This window comes from Rhagoletis pomonella, unplaced genomic scaffold (genome assembly GCF_013731165.1).
Source record: "Rhagoletis pomonella isolate Grant_MI unplaced genomic scaffold, Rhpom_1.0 Rhpom_scaffold_00013, whole genome shotgun sequence".
In the NCBI taxonomy this organism is placed as follows: domain Eukaryota; kingdom Metazoa; phylum Arthropoda; class Insecta; order Diptera; family Tephritidae; genus Rhagoletis; species Rhagoletis pomonella.
The window spans coordinates 610,321-622,059 of record NW_023458567.1 but is presented as its reverse complement, the minus strand read 5'-3'; the positions used below and the strand labels follow the sequence as shown (position 1 = coordinate 622,059).

The window sequence follows — 11,739 nt, the reverse complement described above, 5'->3', positions numbered from 1 at the left end:
GTCTATTAACTCGGCCATCGAACTTAACACACATTTTCACTTGTTACCGGTGAGGCAAATGCTAAAAGCGCCGCCTGGCTATCTGAGAAGATGTGTGCTTTCGGATTCCTACGCAGCTCCTCCCTAATTCTTTACAGGCCCTTTCGATTCCCCAGTACCTCCACTTGGAAGATGCTGGCAAAGTTCGGTAGTCGGAACGAGAGAGAGACATTCAACACCCCAGCACCCACAGCGCAGTCCATTTTGGACCTGTCAGTATAGATTTCGGTGGAATTCTCCTTCAACTTCACCTGAAAAATTTTTCTTGAAGTCTGTCGTAGGAAGCGCATAATCTGATTGTTTCCCTGTTCGATAAGCTTGTCGAGAATGCCACTATGACCGTGCCGCTCCAGCAGTCTTCAACAGCCTTTGAGTCTGATTGCCTAGGACGCAGCAGTTTGGCGGATGTGGATCAGGATCAAAGTAAGCGCATCAGATGGACACGACTTAATTGCTGCTGTAGCACCTGCACAAGCTGCTTTTTATATACTGCCTAATTTCCTGACGTTGTATTTTTTTCTAATGCTGGCCACCAAACTAGCGGTCCGTAAGTTAGTATTGGTCGTATGATAGCCGTGTACATGCAGAGGACAAGCTTTGGCTTTAGTCCCCAGTTCCTACTGAATATTCCTTTGTATGTGTACCTAGCCGTACGCTTTATAAAATATATGGAAAATAAATGTGAAAATCCTGTTCAAAACTGTACAAAAAGCTTAGAAAAACATTAATTTTTGTTTCGTACAGCGAACTCAATAAAAAGTTACCCCCCAATTTTTATTTTCAATACAATTTGTATGGTTATTTCTACAGCGTATTGGGGTTAAGGGGGATCACCAGTTTCATAGGGGCATACGAGGACAGTCATCCCACTGATCGGAAGACTAGTCATTTAAATCTTTCTCAAGTATTGAATCACACTCAGACAAAGTATTCAAGAGGACAAATGCATGCTTGAATTTGAAAGCTTCTCAAAAATGATGTCAAACACAATAGTTAATAATATTTTACCGAATATTATTTTGGCTATGCGGAATACGGCCACTTCCATAATTTGCAAATTTCAAACACTTCCGTATTGCCAAATAGCGCAGTCTGATGAAAGCGCTTATCATTGCAACGATACACAAAAGCTAAAGAGCGTTAAGAGATTGGAGAAAGAGATCGGCCAGCAATCGGAATCAATGAGCGCAGCTGAGCGCGATCACCCAACAGCTGTTCAACAAAAAACGAGTAAACAACTGGTTAATTCCAGCCGAAAGCTCGCTAACCGCCGCTAAAAACTCCCAAAAGCACCGCAGCTCATGTCATATGATCGACGCGACTTTCGGGTGAGTCAAGTCGTAGTTGGATGGATTTTATAGCGGCGGCTTTCAGTTTATAAACGAGCGTCACATTGTACGGTTGGGAAAGTGTGTGCTGTCGCATGTTAAGGGCTTTCAAAAACGGTGTTTATTTTTCGCCAAATGACAGCCACGGTGGTGGCAACAACAGCAAAGCACGATCGTTAAACAATTCAAGCTAATAAAATAAAATTGACGCTGTTGCAACGCGCGCGATTGTATGTATGTGGCAAACTGCATATTTCCGCTTATTTGTTTTGCATGAATGTACATACACAGTTACAGTAAATTAAAATTAGCACAGCTCTTGGCTGGGTGTAAGATGAGGTGCGATTGAAGTTTTAAGTTGGTCTTTTACTTGTTTTTGTTTTCTAAATACGAAACGAACAATGCGAGTAAACATTGCAAATAACCTAAACAGAAATTAAATGTAAATAAATTAAAAAATATCAATAAATTCGCTTTAAATGCTAAATGTGCGATGAAAATAAAAACTCAAGGTGAAACAGTTAAAAAAAAAATCTGGTATTCGGACCAAAACAACTGCTCAGAGCAAAAACACAAAAAAAAAGTGCAATGAAAATTATCTGAGGCAATAAGCAAAGGGGCGTGGAGGGCGTGGCGAGCGTAATTTGTGTACGCGCATCAGTTTTAGCTGTTGCTTTTGTTGTACGCACACAATTTGCGCTGCCTTTTTAACCCATTTATTGCAGCAACTGTTGCAAATTGCAAGTTGCAAAACGCAGACAAAAATGCAACGACGCAGCATAGTGTGGGCTTTACTCAAAAAAAAAGTTATAATAAAAGGGGGTTTTACCTAAAATGTCACTACTTCGTGAAGAATTTTAAATAAATTTACCTTAAATTAGCGATTAGTTTATTTTAGCTTTCATTTATGTAAGTTTCAAGTATTGATGAAATACAAATGCAAATTTACTTAAAATTAGCTTATATTTTTAGCGCTGACGTTATGTTTTTAATGCGAAAAAACTTCAGCAAAAATACCTGACTTTGACGTAGGGAGTTAAAAATACGAGTGCATACGTTACAACTATTTTCACTTACAGCAGCAGTAAATGACAACTTCATGCATACATACATTTGTATAACGACAGCAGTGTGTGTGTGTGTGTGTGTGAAGGGTGTGTTCTTCGCGTAAAAAGTCAGTACAACGAAAGTAATAAAAAAAACATCCGCATTAAAAAGCGAAAACAGTCGGTAACTCAAATCTTTGGTGAATAAAAAGAATGTACAAAATATTAAAAAAAAACACGAAGAAATTATACTTCGTAGTGTTGCCAACTACAAAGTTATTTAATCATTAAGTCAATCGAACACCACAACAACAAAGAAACAAGAGACTGTCGTCACTCAGTCATTCAACGAATCGTTCAGTTTTGTGCGCAAAATTGCAATTGGATACTTTTCATTTTTTCGAGTGTGATTTTTTTTGTTGTTGTTGCTTTATCTTTGCATCATTATATACGGCTGGAATAAGTGCATTTATTATAATATGAAAGCAAACGCTGGCGACGACGAGTCATATTACCAGCTGAGTCGCTCTACGGCTAGCTAGCCAGGCAACCGCACGCCAAAGCAATTGCACCTGACTGTTTGCTAAGGCTATAAGAAAGAAATAAATTCAAGCAGCAGCAACAAAACAAAAAAAAAAAACAAAGTCAAACGAGTATTTAATTTTGGACTACTTGAATTGCTCTGCTGTGGCGAAAAACAAAAGCGTCATACGGCGTTAAACTGTTTTCGAATCTTCTGTTTTTGAATATGGTGAGTACTTACTATTTATGGTCATTTCTGTAGTTTCATGTATGGATAGCCCTTAAAAGCCAGACTTATATGCACTACATACAACACTGTGACCTTGAAAGACTTAAATCACCGAGTTGCACACTTTCTCATCGACATAAGTAACTCGGTGAGAGGCAATCTTGAAAGCAAATCAAGAGACATTTATGATATAAGTTCTTTACAGAAAGACTTTAGGTACCTACTGCAAAAGTAATGCCGAATTTCCACTAGGCATTGAAATGACAAAAAATGGTTGTATTTTAAAAAATGCCGCCTGGAAATGAATTTGATGAGTATTATTTAACGTAATGACACGAAACGTAAATACACGAATTTAATGCCCAACTTTGTCATTAAAATTTATGCCATTAAATACCTGGTGGAAATCCCGCATAAGACTACATACATATTTATCACGTATCCGATGTAGTCTATTGGGCAACCAATATTTCTGTGCAACTTAACGTGTATGTGTATGTGGTAAATCGCAATAGGAGTCCTCTGGCTTCATAAGAAAATGGCATACTTTCCTAAATAAATTTCTACACCAATGGAATTTCGCATTTTGTTGGCCAATTCTCAAGACATGACACAATTTTATTTGCACAACTTTTCAGCACAACGATCTCAGCGACAGCTTAATTTAAAGTTGCTCACAGCGCAGTAGCCCGATGCTTGACGACCCACTCAACGTCGAGTTGATTGTGCGCTGATTTGTGTGCTTATTTCCACAATTTAAATTAAGCATTACTAATGTTGCACTTAATCAAAGCAACAGCGACAGCAATCCAAGTGCATCGCCAACTGAAAATTACTTTAACAACAACTAATACGGGTATTCAGCGGCGCACAGTGTGGAAAATTAACTTTTTTTTGTGATGAAATGTTATATCTCAAGAACGTGAACGGGTAGCGAAATAAATGTAAGCGCATTTAAAAACTTTTAAGATGTAGAATTCAAGAAAAATTACAGTTTTTTTTTAAGTTGTAAAAGTAAAATTTTTTACATGTGAAGAAACTAGAAAAAAATTAAGATGCGTTTTTCGGTTTTTATTTTTTTTTTAAGTTCTATGCATATCTACTTTAGGTCAAAAACAAAAAAAAAAACTACTATTTTTGAAGTATATTTTAAAGACTATATTTTCTGAATTCCTCACCACAAAAATTTGATTTGATTTTGTTCCAAAAAAAGTGAATTTTCTACACTGTGTGGCGGCAAATCACACGAAACTCAACTATCAACCCATAATTATGTACCAATGAGGCGGCGCGGGTAGGGGCGAAGTGGGATGGCTAATAGCTAGTTGGGTGGTTGGGTAGCGTGCCAGTAGCAAATTTTCCAAATTGCAGATGCATTTAAGCGCCCCAAACCCCACTTTTTGTTGAATTTCGCGCAGCTGCCATTTGCTTTTCCACATGTGCTATTTGCTATTTGCTATTCTTCGTCTGACAATTGACAACTGGCAACACTAAAACGTATTATTATGCGAATTTTATGTCACACGTGACAGTCAGGACACGCATACTTATGCACATTTACATATGTACATATAAGCATTCAGAAGAGGAGGGTTGCTGCGCGCGAGTATGAAAGTTTTCAAAGAGGCTCAGCTCAGCCCGTGATTCGATTTGCTTGAGAACTGGCACTATCGAAGTTCTTCGCTACCTAGGCTACAAAGGCAACAACTGCGCAATTTTCCTTTGTCTACGAACAAAAGTTGCCCCATTTTCTAGATTTTGTTGTCGCACGAAGGTAAATTAACGCGCATGTATTTGTTTTGCAAGCAGCTAACTGCCGAGCGCCTTAAGGTTGACCTCCTAGGTATGTGTTTTTGGTTTGAGGAATGACAAAAGCCGAGCAGCTGCGGCAACAGTTTCACGAGCTAAGCAGGATGTCGCTGGGGATTTCTGTGCTTCCATACACAGAATTATGATTTTTTTATAGTCATTCCTTTCTTTGCTGACTCTGAAGGCTTTGTATAAATCACCAAACCGAAAAATTGGGCATGCGCGCCCGAAAAATTGTATTCAATTTCCAAATGCGCACCAGCAAAAAGAACGAAAATTAAAAACTTAGGTACTTTAAGAGTATTCAATTGCCGTGGAATTTTTTGTACATTTGTCACTTGTCGCGAACAATGAATTGAGCTTTCAATGGAGCTCTGCACGCTGCACCGCCCATTCCTTTATCCCCAAGAGTGCATTTTATGGCGACTGCAATCGCCGAACATTTCTGGCTGTCACATAAACTTGACAAACACCCCAAATGTACATAATTTTGTATTTATCGGCGATAAATAACACGACAATTCAGCAGCGCTGCAGCGAACTTGCAGTCTTGCAGCGGGCGCGGTCGCCATTGTTGCAGCGCGCGCCCATCGAATATAAAGCATATTTGTATGTGGCTCGAAATTGTGTGGCTACTTGAACCTGCTAGCCGTTCGTGTTCACTGGCGTAGTGACCGCGGTCCTAGCTGAAGCTGTTTCTGTGCTTGCGCGCGCTGGACCTGATCTTGTGCGGCTGCGCATGCGCGGCGATTGCACGTTCCAGAGACATATGGTATGGTTTGTTGGAGCTTAAGCGCTAAATAACAATAAACCAAGCAGAAATTGCAAAAAATGCAGCCGAATAAAATGGAAATAAATTAGTTGTGTATTTGCGAGTGAAACGTGGCGACGAAGCGAATTAATGCACTTTTTGATTGCTTTTAATTTTTTTTCGAGTTTATTCGCAGAAAACCGCTGTAAATGGCTGCTGTAAACTTAAATTGCAATGTTGTTATTTTGTTGTTGTGTCAGTTGCCTTGAAAAGTGCTGGCCTCAGCTTGTTGTTGCTACTATAATATATGTATTACTATGGCTGCCGTTATATGATTCGTTTTATATGTACATATGTATGTTTGCAGTTTCAATGTGGAATTTCTGCTTTTTTGCATTTTCAATTCATCCAATTCTGCACATTTTTTAACACAGCAGCCAACTGAAAAGTTGAATGCAAATTACGTTGCTGCAGCCAGCCGCGTATAAGAAAAATAAAAAAATAACAGTAGCTTATTTACCGTTTCTTTAACAAATGAATGAGCCAGCAACTTTAAGAGACTTAATAAAAATACAAATACAAATAAAAACAAACAAAAAAAACACGTATTTTGTTGGATTGGTATGCAAATATGTACATATATACCACCTTTTGCTAAAGAACGTTTGACCAAATGATCAAATAAACGAATGGCCGCCAGGGCAAACCAAATGAAAAAGTCTGCAGCCAGTCGCCGTACTGTCAAGTTGTCATGTCGTCGAGTTTGTAGCATTTTTTGCACAGCTCGCACTTTTTAGCCCAGCGCGCTTGGTATTCAGCGCCCAGCTGGCTGGCTGGCTGGCTTGCTGACTGCTCGACTGGCCCCGGCCATTCGAGTGTTGCTGCTGTTGTTGCTGTTGTTGGCACTGCCGCAGCGGTATTTTGCTAAAGCGCAACCATTAAGCGTTAATTGATTGGAAGTGCTTTTAGCGCAGCTTTTCTCATTCTATTTTTCGCAATAGGAAATATGTACATATGTATGTATGTCTGCACAAACACAGAATGCACAGCTGCATAAACGTATGTATGTAGTAGCTTTTATGCAATCGCTGCTGCAGTTTCCTAAACGACTGGCTGTTTGGCGACAGCTTACTCACTTCGCCGCGTAAATTATCCAGTATCGACACAATCGTTAAATCGGTAATTGCAAATTGGTGGTCAAAAGTAATTTTGCTGATGTTTTCTGCACCTAAGGCAGCCAACACTGTAAGATTATAGTAATTGCAGCACCCAAAGCAGATACTCGCGAAACAGTGGCAAATAGGACTAAACCGAGTCAGTTCTCACAGTTAAAAATAGTTTATGTACAAGAAGCTATCTACCGATAATGCCAGGAGGCGAAGAGGCGAAAAAGAAATCATAGATATATCTTAAAGATAGACAACATAGCCTTTTGCGTTCTCCAAATATTTTGCAACTTTGCGCCTACTCAGAAGTATAGCAATGCATATAGCACGCGCCGGAAATTGCCCCAAAAAAAAGTTGAGCAAAAAATGTAAGGCAAAAAGCTAATTTATTTTCCAGTATTTTATTTCCTACTCTAAGCACTCATTCGAGCACCAAAAACAGGTGATCGTTTAGACGCCGACTTTTTGTTGTTACTTGCTGGAGGGGCCACAATCGCCAACAGCAGGTCAACGGCAAACAGCAACTACGGAGTTTATACATACATAGGTGGGTAGAAGTTATGCATGTGTTGTTCATGTTTTTGTTGTTGCCTTGCGGCATGCAGGTGTGCCTAGCTAGTAAGTGACCAATGCCACAATCGAAAAAAAAATAAACAAATCAGAGTGTCACAAACTGGTTGGAAAAATGCAAGGGAATTGCTGCAAATAAATGTAAAATTATTAAATTCGAAAAATATGCAGAAATGAAATCAATTTTAATTGAAATTGCAATTAAAAGAAGAATAAAAAAACTAAATTTCATGCTTATTATACAAAGCAAAAATGCAATTTTTCACACGCCTCAAAGCTATTAATTATTTTATGTTCGAACAGTAGCATACAATTTTATTTTAATTACAGAAAAGCACAATAAAAAGTTCAAGGGCTGAGCAAAACTGTAAATGCTCAGCAGGTTGCACTGAGAGAAAAAAAAAATTTACTAAAAAACCCGCTAAATTTAAAAAATAGGCGTACGAAAGAGGGTAAATTATAGTAAAACTGCATACATAGTTTTTCTCTCTGACGTTAGAATGGTTTTTTTAAAGGACTTTGAAATTTGAAAAAATAAGAGTACTACAAATTTTTTTTTTTTAATTCAGTGCGATATAGGATAACAATATGGGTATCATATAAAAGAAAAAATTCTGTAAAATTATAACAGAATACATTTTTTGGTGCATAAGGACGAAAATGTCCTTTACAAATTTTGTCCCTAAATATGCTTGAAAATTTGCAATATTTTTTTTTGGAAAATTTATTATTTGAGGGCTAATATACGCACGATTTCATAATGGAATTTTGTCCTGCAAACTTTATTAACTTAAAAAGATGAAATTTATTAAAAGCGCATTTTCAATACCTACTCGTCCTTTTAAACCAAAAAAACTTTATTGTTTTTAAATTCTTCAGAATTTTTTCTCTCATTTGGTACTCATATTGTTATTCTGCATAGCACTGCCTTTTTAAAATGATTTTCTAAATTAATTGTTTCTATAAAATTTCAGTCATTTGAAAAAAAAAACCTTACGTCGCACAGTGTTTCGACTATATGGAGGCAGGTGGAAATAATACTACACCTGCACCGATTTCACTGAAACTTGACATGTGCTCTAGTTTTACTTAGAAATAGAGAATTATGAAATTTTGTAAAGATGGAATAATTGCCACTCCCTCTACTCTCGTGGGCGGAAAAATTAAATCTCATCCGATTTCGGTGAAATTTAGTTTGTAGTCTTTATTTTATTTGAAAAACTTAAATATAAAATATGGGGAAGATTGGATTACTATAACGTTCAAAACTCACAAAAAATGTGGGCCCAGTCATTAAATGTGATGGAATTTTTAGTAATTTTTGTTTCCTGCTTTCCGCTCTCAGAAAACAAAGTTTATACAATAAAATGAATTCAATGGTGTCAATACTCGCTTTTTTCCCAATATCTGGTGGGATTTTTTCATTGTTTGAAAAATTCTTTTCGCTAAATTATGCAAAAAGAAGCTGAAAATCAAAAATTAGGAAAATCAAAAATTACGTATATTTGCAAAGTCGCGCGCAAAGATCAAATTATATATTCGAAAACTACATAAAATTCCCTAAAATATTAGTCTAATTTCAAGACCTGGCGGACCGGTACTCACACTTTTTTATCTTTAGCATCTATATTTCAAAGCAAATTTTTTGGTAAGAGTATAGGAAAATACCAAATAAATGATAAATACCTTCACCTGAATATTCCACGACATTTAGATAACACTGGTCTACAAGGGTTTTGCGAATAAGACGGGACCTGGTGTTTCCGAACGGATTTTTCGTGCTGAACACGAATCTGGGGTCCAAAACTTCCCATCACGTCACGTTTTCGAGAAAAAAGGGGTTGAAACCCCTAAAAACAGCGTTTTTGGCCATTTTTGAAAAATTGTAGAGCTGAACCCTGACGTGCTACAAACTTTGTATATGTCAGAAATTAAAGGCTAAATCGTGCCCTTTCGAATGAGCCCTATGCCGAATTAATCGCATGCACCCTTAGATCAGGGATTCGTGTTCAGCACGAAAAATCCGTTCAGAAACACCAGGTCCCGTCTTATTCGCAGAAAAAAAGTTGAAATTTGTAGACCAGTGTAATTAATTACAGTTGAAAAAGAAACACTTTCTGTAATGGGTTCAGCGCCAAATGCAACTTAACTGATTAGTCGGTATCGCGCCCATTCCCGTATTTTTTTGGAAATGTATGGTCCGTGGAGAAGGGGGGGGGTGAGTAAATAATGTAAAATTTGGTACTTATGATTTTTACTATTCCCTCTCTAAGTCAAACCGGTTTTTTTTACCAACTGTCACCATGACTTTTTTCTACCTGCCTCCATGTAGTCGAAACACTGTGCGTCAGAGTGAAAAACTAAAAACGCAATTTGTCTACATTTCGCCCATAGTTTCGTGAGTATATCGATTCTTTCGTGTGTTCTGAATCTTTTTGTTTTTGTCGCAAGATGAAATCAAATAAAAAATATTTATTTTTACTATGCGTTATTTCCGTCAGTGAACTCACCACATTTTTCTTAATATTACAACGTGTTTTTTTTCTCAGTGTAACGAATCTTTACCAGCATTTTTGCAACCAATTTTTTGTTTTTGTTTGCCCAGCTTCTGCTTGGCCAACTTTATCATTGAATCATTACTAAACCTCTCATCCAATCATTCACACACTCAGTCGGTAAAACCACTCATCCGGTCAATTCATCACTGCCGCAAGCCTTCATGCTGTCATTCTCAGTTTACAACTAAAACAAACACTTTGCGAGCGCGCTGAGGCCACAGCTGAGGCGCTCGAGAGCCTCTTAACCCAAATAGCAAAAAAAAAAGATTTTATTGACATGATTCAATACAAACGCAAACAAGACACATTTACACACAGTGAGTTACACAGTTAAGGTAAACAAGAGTGGAGCGATACCTTGGCTACTTCGGGCGCCGAAAAAGTCGTGCACATAAGCAACAATCAAAGCCCCATTAACAAATCTAGTACTGTGACTGTAATAGCAACAAAGACTGCTAAGCGTGTGGCACTCAATCGCGCTTTTGTTGCTTGCTGCCTTTCGTATTCGATTATTTTTGGTTTTTACTGTCTCAAAGATTCTTGATCGACACAAATCTGACACAATTTTGCGCTGCGGCAGCCTTTCGCTGGTGAATTCTTCGCCGGCGCTCACGCGGACCGCTGTCTGGCAGATCACTTCGAAAAATCAAACTTTTTTTTTGCTGTGCAAGTTGCTGCTCTGCCAAGTGGGGTGCTTTGGGTTTTCTATTGCTATTTATTTATAACTTTTGTATTTCTTTTTCTGCTTCTTTACGATTGCTTTACTACGCGGCGGCGGGGTGTGGTGAGTTGTTGTAAAAATTGCTGATGGGAGCGCGAAAATTAATTAAGCAAAGGCAGAAATGAAAAAGCTCGATTTTAATGCGCACGCTGACCTACTGATTTCTCGCCTCAGTGCGGACAACAGTCTGCTTATTGGCGTTGTTGTTGCGCTCGCTGGCTAAGTGCTTATTGCCATTGCACGGAAACAAGCATTCGTTGTAAATTATGCTTGCATTCTTGGCCTTTTTCTCCCCAATTTCCACTCCACCTCCCTTCGTCCGGACAGTCGCCCCATAGAGCCACTTTTCGGTAAGCACCTACCTGTTTTTTCACCACTTAAGCGCGCTGTTGCTTTTTGTTTATAAGTACATTTTTGTTTGGTTTTTGAGCTCCTCATCGCAACCGGTTATTTTTTACTTTTGTTATGTGATTATTAAATTTTTTTCCCCCGAGCGTAATGGCTACAATTAGTTTCAGTAAAAGTGGATCATAGTTGGCGCAGCTGGTCGCAGCAGACGAATTGACCAAGCGTCCGCCCGGCGAATTGGCACAAGGGCGAGGCTGTGCCGGGAGGCAAACGGCTGCGAACCTGAAGCACAAAGGAAAGTGCCGGGAAATGCATGAAAAAATTAAAATTATTATAATCGAGTTGATAATGAAACACTTGACTGAGCGAGGTGCATAGAGTGACTTGCATTCAACAGTGCATCAGCGCGCGACGTAAAAAGCAGCTCCTCACATCTTTATCACTTGCGATCAGCTGGCTTTTTAATCATACGTTTTGTTGTAGGTAAGTGCAGCACAGTGCCGCCCGCCCCATTCATTTCTGGATCCACAATTCCGCCAACTCCAACGCTTCCTAGGCGCATGCGCTCCAGAAGCTTGCGGTTCGGCGCACTCTAAACAGTAAAGGCAAATGAACTCGCTACAAGAAATAGCACTTTAATGACACAAAAAAA

The 11,739-nt window shown here is 38.5% G+C and overlaps 1 protein-coding gene across 1 annotated transcript in view; it reads left to right on the top strand.

Annotated features, from left to right (window-relative positions):
* Nucleotides 1-1,333: 1,333 nt before the first annotated feature.
* The window catches only part of LOC118748418 (flocculation protein FLO11), a 70,182-nt gene continuing 59,776 nt past the window's right edge, over nt 1,334-11,739 (top strand). Inside the window, exons 1-2 of the mRNA XM_036482813.1 lie at nt 1,334-1,601; nt 2,447-3,164. The gene's annotated coding sequence lies outside the window, so the exon portion shown is untranslated. The remainder of the gene's footprint in view (nt 1,602-2,446; nt 3,165-11,739) is intronic.